Source organism: Mytilus trossulus, chromosome 4, assembly GCF_036588685.1.
Source record: "Mytilus trossulus isolate FHL-02 chromosome 4, PNRI_Mtr1.1.1.hap1, whole genome shotgun sequence".
NCBI classification, from domain to species: Eukaryota; Metazoa; Mollusca; class Bivalvia; order Mytilida; family Mytilidae; genus Mytilus; species Mytilus trossulus.
This window is the reverse complement of record NC_086376.1, coordinates 43,484,644-43,497,890: the sequence shown is the minus strand read 5'-3', so window position 1 is coordinate 43,497,890 and position 13,247 is coordinate 43,484,644. Positions and strand designations below refer to the sequence as shown.

The 13,247-nt window shown below is 29.8% G+C and overlaps 1 protein-coding gene across 3 annotated transcripts in view; it reads left to right on the top strand.

The window, feature by feature from the left end:
• LOC134715335 (chitin synthase chs-2-like) overlaps window positions 1-13,247 on the top strand; it is a 72,029-nt gene that overhangs the window by 27,297 nt on the left and 31,485 nt on the right. The window contains exon 1 of one of the 3 annotated variants that reach the window (XM_063577446.1): window positions 12,469-12,559. The exons of 1 other annotated variant lie outside the window; for it this stretch is intronic. The gene's annotated coding sequence lies outside the window, so the exon portion shown is untranslated. Of the gene's footprint in view, window positions 1-12,468; window positions 12,560-13,025; window positions 13,111-13,247 lie in introns of those variants that run through there. One more of the 3 variants, XM_063577445.1, reaches the window with a different exon arrangement.

Sequence of the window (13,247 nt, the reverse complement as noted above, 5' to 3'; positions counted from 1 at the left end):
ACAAGACTGAAAAAACATTCTATATATATAATTTGTCTAAACATCAGCCCAACAATGTTAGATCTGTAAATTTACTTTCGCAATTTTTTTGTTTTTCCCTCTCCGGGGTTCGAACTCATGCTTCTTAGATACCGTGGCACTAAATCGCATGAACTGTGCCCGCACTAGACCACTCGACCATCGCAAGGCTCTATATACATTTACATTAAAAAGTAATACACATTTCACATAGATAACATTGGATAATGAAAAAAATCAAATTTGGTAAAATTATACCGTTTGTAAGTGAGGAAAATAGAAGTAATCGAGAAACGTTATTTCTCTAATCTAACCAAATACTTCTTTAAACTAAAAACATAAGAAAATAGTAAGTCTACATAACTCATGTGACAAAATCAAGAAAGTACACAGGGGATAAACAGGCATTAGTCGAAGAGAGACAAATAACACTACGGATGAAAGAAATTGCTATTTTGACGCCACTTTGAGCACTATTGCCCCTTTCTTGGCGGGCAATTTGTGTTGGTGGAGGAAGCCGTCGAAGATGCCACCGTACGTAGAGAGAACCTCCGACCTTAAGTTAAGATTGTAGTCGAACGAGAGGGATTTGAACTCACAAAACCAGTTTTGACAGACTAGTGATATTCTAGTAGAACAACATAGTCCACTTTGCAACCAAGTCACTTTCGATTGAAATAAAAAAAAACACCCAGATATCAAAAGCAACACGACGAATGCCAATAACACAGATACTCTGGACGAATAATGCTCATGCTCTACTATTTGCACTCGTCGTGTGACTAATGTTAACTTAAAAATAAAACTCAAGTGATTGCATTATGTATACAATTTATAGATAAGCTAAAAAGGACACTTAGTTTATTTCTATAAATCTAAAAATGTTTTTGAACATGTTAAAATTGACGTGTACATTTGTGAAATCTTGAAGCACAACAAAATGTATCTATTGACTAATGGTTAAACATCGAGTATTTGCGTTATCATTCAGTACAAATCTTCATACGGTTATATATATTTTTTTAGATTTACAACATAACCCTTCATACTGCTTCATGTAATTGTGGAAACACCCTAAGTAAACTTTCCTTATGCTGGTGCTTATGTTTTTTTTATAAATAAGATTGAGAAATATTTCTTGATATGACGGGGGTCATTTATGTTGACCATAAGTTAACAACTGTAAATCCATTTTTGAATGATTTTTAAGTCATACTTTAACTTCTTTTTTGAAATACTTAATCTGAAGGTTATTCAAGGACCATTCGATTATCAACTGTTTTGCGAAAATCAAATAGAAGGGACTAGACAGCACTTCAAAATGAAGCTTCGCCCAACCTATCCCTATGTAAATTGTAATATATGGAAATTCCAGGAAAGGTGTGAAAATTATAAACGAAATTTAACAGTTAACACGCTGTGTATTCATGATAATAGATAAATATATAAAAACTACGTGTTTTAGAGACGATTAATCTCAATTTTACTGCAAAAATATGCCTGGATAACTACTGGTTTGAGAATAGATAAATATGCCATAACTATGGGCTGCCAACGATCTGACAAATTGCCGTTCAGATTACGACATTCTATTAAAAAAATCACACAAGAAGTGTTACTATAATCAAAAGAATATAACGCCAACATTTTTCTGCTTGTCATTCAGTTAACTTAAATTATGAATGAGATTTAAAAATAGAAATGCGAACATATAGTTACATTTTTTAAAAACTTTTTTTTTCTCAAAACTTTAAATAGGTTAATAAAAGTTTTGTTCGCATTCACATCATTCGGATTTAATGTAATAACTTTTTTCGAATAAAAATAGCTGCTAGGTTATTACAAGACGAGTCAAAATGCTGGTGTAAACTTTTGCAACTATTTGGTGACCATCGTCTGTAAACTTTGCACATTTTCGTCAACTTTTCAGAAATGCCTATATCTATTCACATATATGACAAGAGTTTTGAACTTCGTACTTTATTTGGCCTTTTAAACATTTTTTTATTCGAGCGTCACTGATGAGTCTTTTGTAGATGAAACGCGCGTCTGGCGTAAATATAAATTTTAATCCTGGTATCTATGATGAGTTTTTTTCCCATTAGTTTGATGTTCTCGACCTTTTGATTTTTCTATTTGATAATGAACTTTCCGATTTGATTTTTCATTGGAGTACTGTATTTTTTAAAAATCATTTTACGTTTTTTTTTAGTTTTTTTTTATATTTTATATGAAAATTCATTGTTATTACAACGTTATTAGGGTGCCCATGTATTGATGAACTGAACTTCCATTGATAGGCATAACACAAACCAGCAAAATGAAAATTCACCAAAAAAATGTTCCTTACTTTATATAGCAATTGATAAACGATGAAATATCAAATTTATCAAAGGGAAGTCTCTACAAATATCATGGTTTATAGATTAAAACAACTAAAATTTATAATCTTTAAAATTTGATATATATAGATTCTTACATTGATACCAGTGGATTATCGGATTTATCCAATCGAGATAGTTAAATTATCAATTTTAAAGTCCGAGCCGCCTCGGCGAGGACTTTAAAATTTATAATTTAACTATCGAGATTGGATAAATACGATAATCCACGAGTAACGATGTAAGAATCTGTTTCTCTTATGATTAAAAAGACATTTTCTTTTTTTGTTAACTGAAAATCCCCTTCGAGTGCCTTTCACATTGCACGAAGTTGTCAATTTCATTAACACCTGTTATCAAATTTTGATTCATCCAGTTAGCTAAAAAGATCATGACCCTTAAAATCATCCAATGATCTTTTGAGATCACCAGCAAATATTAAAATTTATGACATTTTTTTTTAATCATATCTAACATTTCTTTTCAAATTGACAAATCTAGACATAAATGCAATGCAGATCACCCCCCCTCCCCCCCCCCCCCCAAGGTAAATCACTTAACATCATCGTGCTCAATTTACGAAATGCTGTAAATCAGTTTCCAAGAAATCTTTAATAATAGACAAACGAATTATGTCTAATTAATATACATTTTTCTAAAGAAATTGTTTTCAAACGGCATATTTGTGGTAATATAAACGTTTTATATTACACATATCAGATTAGCAGATAAAAGCAGGTTTTATCATTCAAGATAAGCAGATATAAGCAGGTTATATTTGATCCCTTCAAAAAACTCATGTTTCACATCCTTTTTCTCGTTTTTCAATTATTCAATATGGCAATAGAAAATGACAAAATAACATGCACTTTTCTATGATCATCATGATTGATAAGCTGTCTCATATGTATTCATCATTTCGTTTCAAATTAAACTAAGTATAGATATTGCATATGCTATAAATACGCAGCAGACTTAATTCCAGTGTAAAAAGGACAAGGCTTATCATATTGAGACGTATTCATTATAGTAGTTGACCGAATTTAGCCTAAAAATTTATTATTAAATGATGGAACCCGTAAAATTAGTGAGTTGTATTACACTCTGCTGCCATATGAAAAATCAACTTTGTTCTTCGATATTGGCATGTTTTAGTTGCAAATATTAGAGCCATCACATCATTTATCTGTGATACTGATATACAGAAACATTTTCTTTTTGTGAGACAATTTATTGTAACTCTATTTTTGGACAGTCTATGCACATATGCATATGTTTCATTCAGTCTCAAGTTGTTTTTATTATTTTTTAATAGTATAAACTTATAAAGTTATTTAAATTGTGCAATGTGTATTCTTGCAGTCTGGGTACCAAACCCATAATATACATACTGTAAGTAAAGTTTTGTATAACAACTGATTGAAATAGAAAGATAAATGTTGTATATAAGATAAGGGCATTCCATTAAGTATATTCCAAGTGTGGTTTTAACCATTATAATGCATCATTAAATGTCTAACCCAAATTGATTGAGTCAATTTTTTTTTATTTACTTGTGAATTAAATATTTCAAAATGCTTGTCAGGAATAAAATTTGAATTTGTGTTATGACATATGATATCAAATATGCGATACGAAGTCATGGTAGCACTATCAAAATCTTTATAAGACAAGATTTTTCACAATGAATGCACCGCCGATCATTAGGTAGCAAAACCTCAAATAGCGCCCTTTTTTTAGATAAAGAAGGTCGAACCTTTTCTTAGTATTTTGCAAGTCATACCTGATGTATTTTTCTAAAGCAAGATACCATACAAGAGTGGGAATGTGTTCTTTAAATTTCGTGGTATTCCCAACGTACGAGAGAAAGGTGTCGTCAATTACAAAGTTATTATAGAATAATCGTTATTTTAGCATTCCTTTCGTAATCGTTATCTTCACACATAATGAAACACATCATTAAACAAAGTATTGAAAAGAAAAGAAAGAAGTGTAAAAAGTAAAATCACAAAAATACTGAACTCAGAGGAAAATCAATTTGGAAAGTCCATAATCACATGGCAAAATCAAAAAACAAAACGCATCAAAAACGAATGGACAAGAACTGTCATATTCCTGACTTGGTACAGGCATTTTCAAATGTAGAAAATGGTGGATTAAACCTGGTTCTATAGCGCTAACCCTCTCACTTTAATAACAGTCTCATCAAATTCCGCTACATTTACATGATGCGTTAAATAAACAATGCGTCACAATTAATAAAATATAATGTAGTGTATTAATATTATATCACAACTATTATAATTTCTTCCATTACAAGTTCTAAAATTGATGGAAGAAAAAAAAAATATATATAAGAAACATTCATTCCATTTGAAAAAAATAAATAAAAAAAAAAAGGTTATGAGATTGAGAAAAAACCACGGTGTATTGTTTTGTTTTTGTTTTAACATTTTTACTTGCAATAACGTGGATAAACTCTAATCTATGAATAATGAGCATTATTGTTTACCGAAAATATAAGATACTCGACTCCCTCTGAAAAAAAAACCCGTCCACACTCAAACAACATCAAAACCACGTAGTCTTGACGTCAACTATCGGCATAAACATACACAGCGGAAGGGGATATTCACATATGACAAACGCACAATTTTCATCCTTAATATACCCAGACCATCAGCCGATAACGTGCAATCGCAAATTATGACGTCTGGCAAGGTTTTTTCTTCTTTCTTAAAGTGTTACCGGAGTTTAAATTTCATCATTTTTCTTTTTGCGGAATTAACCATGAACATCTTCCTTCTCAAATATTATTTGCAGATATCCTCCAGGAAATCATTACATTTTTAAATAAAGGCTGAAATTCCTTGACAATGACTTGAACAGGTATATTCTTGAATTTGAATTCTTTCTTAGTTTCATAAACCAACTAAATTTATTTTTTAATTGAATTTTCAATTGTTAACAGTTAAGGTTGTACCCAACACTTGTACTAAAATTAATTTGGCTCGTTTAATATTCATAAAATTTTGTCAATTTACTTACTTTGACCCTTTAACAAAAATATAAAGAATTCAAAAATTTTTAACCAACCGTTTTGTCAGAAAAATTACACTGTTTATATAGCAGTTTGACAAAGACCAACTTTGATGATTGAAAAGCTTAATATTCCTTTTACAACACAACGTAATTAAAACGTTTAGCTGACTTTACATAGTTATCTCCCTGTAGTGTTAGGTCCCACCTTAAATGAATTAATTAGGAAGTACTTGAATGTACATACATTCACAACATAAATGAAATTGGTAAATCCTATGTATGTTAATTTTTATAAGGAAAAGAGAAACAAAAAGAAACAAATTTGTCATCCTTATGCGCTAAATAAAATGATTGGCATATGATTAAAAGTACAGACTTATGACTTGTGCCATGTTAAACTATTCTAGAGTGTTTATTTAATATGAATTCGGAAATTTGGACCTTTACAGCTCTGACACAAGTTTAAAAATAATAACTTTATTTAATTCTAATATCATTTTAGCTTATAATTCATATTTGACACAACTTCAACGTATATTTCAAGGTCCAGTTATAAGCAAGAATTATGAAATTCTATCACCATCAAAATGAAAAAAAGTACTTTATTTTATAATAGTTCCATTATATATTTGATTTTCAATAAGAGGCCATATATTGATCACTTCTGTCAAATTGTTAAATAGATAAGTGCAACCATAAACAAAAATTTGAATAGAAGTAAAAAAGGAGACTCTTGAGATGTTTTTGATATCTGGACTACACCTTATAAGCTGCTCCCACGATTTTTTTATCATGCGAGGTCCATGTGACAAAAAAAAGTAATATAAAACAAATCAGTTATAGATATATGTTCTCAGAGCCAGCGAAGTCCTAGAGAGTAAATGAAGATTATTCTAAGATGACGTATGCCACTAAGTATGTATGTATGTATGTATAACAATGATTTGTTCACATTTGCGTATTTTTGTTTGTTTGTCAGAAATACATATTACATAAACTTTAAAAAGGATGAGCTTGTCTGATAGTTTACATTAAATATTTAAAGCAACACTATAAGATCTTTTATCAGTCATGTATAATATTGCAACCTAATGTACTCCGAAAAACGTAAACGAGTAAATGTTTGCAACCTAATATACCATGATATACTTAATAAATATAGATAATGATATAGAGAATAAATGTTAAATTTTTGCAAAATTTGACAAAGGTATTAAATTACTGGCCTTTTGTCATATCAAAACTTAACATCTATTCATTTGTGTGTGTAAACACATAAATACATTTAACACAAAAGTTTGTTCTAGAAAGAATTTAATATGAAAAATTTCTTTAAATGGGTTTCACATGATATGATTACGCTTCCGGAGCACCCTAGATCACCCGAAGTGTTTTATGGAGTTCGTGTTGCTAAGTCTTTATTTTTTATATGTTTTAAATAAAAAAAGTTGTTTTTCTTTAAGGTTTATTTCAATTTTGCCATATCGTTGTCAGTTCATTGGTCCCGTTTGATATCTCTCGTCTCTATATCACAAAATTGGGTACGTTAAAATATACATGAAGTGAAAATACCAAAACCAAAATTTTTTACGATTACTGATCTCTGTTTGTTGTGATTTGGTATGCATAATTCCTAATTCGAAAGATGCCTCAAATGAACAGAAACTGCTTATCCGGGGTTTGTTTGGCTACGTATTAGTAATATCAGCTTTCGTTTTCAGACGGTGTTGTCTGTCTTTGTGCAACATACGAAATTTTTTTGGTATCATGTCTTCTTTTTTATTACTTCAGACACTTAACCAAATTAATTAAAAAAAATTAGATTTGTTAGCTGAGGCAACATTTACGATTAAAATACCCATGTGGAACGTTAGGAAATCATATGATTTAACAAAAACTTGACTGATGCTTCAACTGGTTAAACAAAACAATCACAAATAGTACTGTGCGCACAGAGACCAATATTTGAAGATTTTTTTGGATCATTTTGACAGTGTATAAAATGTGAAACTTTGAAAGAGATACGTAAGGTAAATTTTTTCTCTCTCTTGGTTCTTTTATTCATAATTTGTTTTAGATTGAAGTAATAGCCACTGTTTTTTCATTTGTTGTATGTAGTATGTTAGTTACGTCATTTTGTTTTAAATGTAGTCTTTACAGGCTTCCGTGTGTTTACTTTTCTCCATTATTCAGTATGACAATAAGAAATGACAATACAATAGAACAGGTACTTGTCAATGCACATCATAATGGAGAAGGTGTCTCAATTTGATTCTATCTTTTGGTTTAAATTCTAAACTAATTATACATTTTGCGTTTGCTTTTATAAACATAGGTTTAATTTCAATCTTGAGATGTGTAAAACATAATTGTCGACCGAGATCGTTTCTTTTATATATAGATTTAATATAAACTAAGTGCAAAGATTAGTACATTAAATTCCTCATACAGATTTTTGTTTTTTACGAAAACAAATTTATTATCTTTATGGAATTATATTTTATGTCGAATACATATGGCATTAACTACAAAACTAAAACACATTCAAGTCGTTTACCCTTTTATATAGCAGTACGCACGAATACAATTCCGGTTTTTTTTTTAACTAATTGTTTTATATAGACAGCTAACTGTAATACTGAAAATCAGACGCTGATTTTTGTTGTAGTGACCAATATGTGCATCATGTGATTTTACTAGCCTATACACTGGTACATTTTTCAAAAAACTATTTTCACTAATGGCTTGTATTTTTACCTGCTTAAAAAGACTAAATATTGTCACAATACCCATCAATTTACTTAGTAAGATTATGAATATGTATTCTATTATCATCATGTAGCAAAGAATACCGTTTAAACCGACAGAACCGCCATCTTTTGCTTTTGCGTCGTTTTTGAGGATTAACATTATTTTTCGGACGTCGAATGGCAATCATTGCGTTCTAATTTTGTTTTGGGAAGGAGGTTGTTGTTTGGTACGTGAAGGGCTTTTACGTTATAAAATAACGAGTAAGTTCATGATGTACCATACATTATTATTCTTAATTTAAAGAAATATGGTGCGGGGCTGTAAATATCTGTAATGAAGATTTCAAAGACGAAGCTTATATACAACTTTTTTAATTTTTCCATATCATTTGATCTATATAATAATTTCATTATTTTACACACTGAATGTACTACTGAGTCCCAGCTAATTAGGTTTAAATAGCGCTTGTCTAATATTACAGAAGACGTAACACTGTTTTCCAATTAATAAAAAATAGGTCTTTATCAAATGATCATCTTCTATAAATAGAAACTGTGCAAGAGTGAGAATGGGATTTTTTTACATGACATCCCTTAATTTTTTTCGCATTCACTATTTATGGGAAAAAGGTTTCATAATTAATAAAATGTTTATAAGAATGTTAACTTTTCTATCATTCCTCTCGTTATTTGAACTCAATCTTCACGCATATTTAATTTTGAAACAAAAGCGAAGTATTTGAAAAGGAAGTGCAAATAAGTTATCCAAACTACCAGTATTTGAATTTTTTCATTAACAAGATCTCACATCGATAGAAGAAAATATAAACAAAGAAAATTAAGTTCAATCAATGTAAAATGGTTACGAAATACTGTAACAAACAGGTTTAAAAAAATTATAATAGAAAACAGAATTGCATTCTTTTAAAAAAGTATATAATTATTTATTTATTAACTTGCAAGAATGAGAATTTCAGGCTAACAAAAATGGTAATTCAAGGCATTCTTTTCACTTAATTCTTTATCAGGAAAAGTCAATACATAAATTGGAACACGAATGGTGTATTACTTTTTAAACCCGCAAGAAGACCAAATGTGATCTTACAAGAAAAGCTAAATATATCTAAAGGCAAATTTATACGAGGGGAGCTGCAGCTCCATTTTCTTTTAAAAAGTGTTAACCAGCTGCATTGATTACTATCCACGGGTTCAGATTGACTTTTCAAGAAAGGACAAGTCTGGTGACGATTATATGCTGTAGTAGCATTTTTAAGATGTTTAATAAAATATGTACCCACTTTCATAGTGCAGTAATTTATGTCTCTTTAATTAATAGACATCCTTGAATTATCTAATATTTAATATGCGCATCGCTGTTTTTTCGGTGTGTAAAACTTTGAGCTTATGTTACGCGATATGTAAGATTACGTTTCAAGAATGTTATTTGAGAAATATGGGATAGCAGTAGGATAAATTATTAGATGTTTGTACTTTGTTGTAGATAACTCTTGTTGGAACGACACTTACTTCCCTGTCTGAAGCTTAAGCTTAATCGCGAACATTCGGTCAGTCAGATCGCCAAAACCCGTCAACAGGAACGGAATTTTATCTATTTATCACCAATAAACACTACTGTACAGCAACATCAGGTTATGGTGTCATCCATTAAAAAAAATAAAGTTGATACAAGATCTACTAAAATTATGTAAGAGACGTTATTCCACCAAAGACTTGTCGAGCGGAACCAAATGATAACTAATATAAGTCGTCAAAGTCAATCAAAAATCCTACCAAAACGGTAGATACAAAAGAGACAAGCACAGTTGTACTCGTTTTATAAATTGAGTTTAAATGACATATATTTATTCGGATCTTTTTTGAATTTCGGAAACATTTTCGTATTTAAAAAAAGTAAACTTTCTCTGGTACGCCTTCTGATGCACTAAATGCAAATTTTAATTTTTAGTTAAAATAATTTCAAGTACGAATGTACCTGTAATAAAATATATTTGAAATACAGTTATAAAAATGAGAAGAAGCGATTTATTATATAATTGATATATCATAACAGGTCATTTATTGATCACTTCGGTCTAAACGGCAAATAGATATGTATAACCGTATACAACAAGATATACAATATAAAATGATCTGTTAATATATTCTTGTGTTATAAAAAAAATAAATTAGATAGGTATACTGAACCAACCTTAAAGAATAATCTTAATTGGCTTTCAACATTTGAGGCTGCACCACACATTATATTATCATTCATGCCTAATACTGCAACCTAGTATTCTTTGAAACTCGTAACAACGCATACGTTAATATCTATTTCCAAGATTTGCAACCTTATATACCCTGAAATACTTTAGAGAGTTAAATTTAAATTTTATTAGAGATTTTATTAGAGATTTGACATAGGTTTTGCAATAGAGGTTTTTCTTTCTTTCGAACCTTAACATCTATTCATTCATGTTTGTAAACATATACTAGTTAACAAATGTACATTGTAACATCTATTCTTTCACGTGTATAAATAGATGAATACATTTTATCCAATGCATTTTTCCTAGAAAGGATTTAATATACAGTATATATATCAACATACAGTAGGTACTAAGAAAATACACAAACTTAAAACAAAGATTTCACTATTACTGCTAACCCTTTATGATGTTCTTGTTGCATAATTACCAAATCGAAAGATGCCACCCGTGAAGCAGAAATTGCTAATATTGTTTTTTTTTCTGCGTATTTGAAGTTTGAGATTTTTCAGATGTTGTTGACTGACTTTGTGATTTGTTTGATATCTTGTACCGACACTCATCAATCATTTTAACAGAAAATATTTCTCAGATAAGATAACACAAACGATTAGAAACACGCGTTGAATATCAAGGAATTCATGCCATATAGGGTTTTAACACTATGCCGATGAATCAACTGGTAAAATAGGAATATTGCAGTACCCTGAGCTCAGTTGCTATGTCAATGATCGATTTGGTACATTTTGATTGTTACATGTATAAAAACTTGTCTAGCTGTACTAAATAAGTCGAAATTTCTCGGTTATAAGTTCACCTTTAATAATTTTGGTATATTTTTATTTTGTTTTTCGTGATATCATACCCTTAATTTATATTATATAAAGACTTCAAAATTGTAAGTTGCGAGCACATCTGGTGCAGGTTATTCCACGAACATGTGCCACAAAAATAAAGGGGATGCTCAAATAAATAAAGTACCATCGATACACTACTGTCAAATTTCAATTTTGGAGTACAATTGGATTAGTCGGCTTTTTCTTGGACGACTTCTTGCAGAATGTTTGTAGACGATAATCATGCGTCTTTCAGTTAGGCAAGGGGTAAACTGTTGCAAGTCGCACCAGAACTTAAGGTGGCTCGGGACTATTCGACTGCGCATAATTTGACACATGAATTACAAAAGTATTCGTCGTAAATCGATATGATTTTTTTAAAATATTTTGATTGATTAGAAATCTTAAATCATTGTAGTTATGTGACTAATAGAATATTTTCATTATTATTCGTATCTGTAAAAGGGTCAAAATGACATTTCACCCCTTTTCACAATTTTCCCGCCAAAATTTGGGTTTTAAGGCAATATATTTTTTTCCCTAATCGGTGACCTATGTTTTTTATTGGCTCATTCTTTGAAGCTATATTCCAGCTGTTCATATTACAGTTTTGGACTAATTGTCATAGATCGTTTTTTTGATATTCCGATAAAAATATGTCAACACCTCTATTTCCCCTATCATTTCATTGAAAAATGGTCCCTTTTACATACCTGTTTAAAAGTAAAATTTTGAGCTTAAGTGGTCCGTGACCCCCAATTTTTTTTTCGACCATTTTAATTCATTTTCTTTAAAGAATTAAATAACCAAAAAATATGGCACTTCTGATAGAAACTTCGATTAGGCCCGAGCCACCTTTATTGACAACGATTGATTATTTTTATGACTAAGGTCCAAAGTACTTCCGGGTATACCATCGTAAGATGACTTTAACATTAATGAATAAATCTTTAATTATTTGATGCATTTCCATTTCAAAATGCATGATTTATTTTTAATCTAAAGCGCTACTTTTTTTTTTAGATTTTCAGGTGTTGTATTATTTATAAGTTAAATCAGACAGAGTAATTAACATAAATGTTCACCGTCGTTCGCAGTACTCTAAGTAATTATCACTGTTGTAATTGTTATACCTGGATTAAATAATGTGTAATTTAATACAGACTGAAATACTGTGTTATATTTACCCATCAAATATCTTTTTTGAAATAATTTTGGCTGAAAGGGATTAGCAAAACAGAAATAGCGAAAGTATATGAAAAGAGGTTAGCATTTTAATTTTTCTTTGCTTACATATTTAGAAATATTTTAGAATACATTTTTTTTTAAAATGGGATAAATCATCTTGCTCATATATATAAAATGAACATAGAAGAATATTCGGTAGTACGCATACGATCAATTTAAAATAGAAATTGCTTTTGAAATTTTCCTTTTGAAATCGATTTTTAAAACTTTAACATGTTATAATCTGCATAAGCATGATTCTTTTAACGTAAGTTCTAACAAAGAGATTGACAATAATCGTAACATTGCAAATTAGTTATTTTGGAAGTTTCTATTCTTTTTATCTATTGAAAATTAGATAACGTGTCATTCAATCATGCATTAATGACTCTGTTATCTAAACCAATAAGGAAAAACCGTTTTTTAAACGTTTTGTTTTAATTGTCTGCGGCGGATACCTATATTTAAACTTTTCTACGTAAAACATTTTCCGACATTGCAAAAGTGGGAGTTACTATAAGTTAAGTCCATCATCCTGATATTGTCACATATTAGAAAATTGGCAACTGGATGTACATGAAAATACACGGTAATGAAGATGTTAAATTTTACAACAAAATTTAACAATTTAACGATTTTGTTTTTACATTTTCCTAATTTTATAAACATATACATTGTGATTAAGTTTCATTGTATTTTTTTTAAAATTTTTCCTGTCACTTAAAA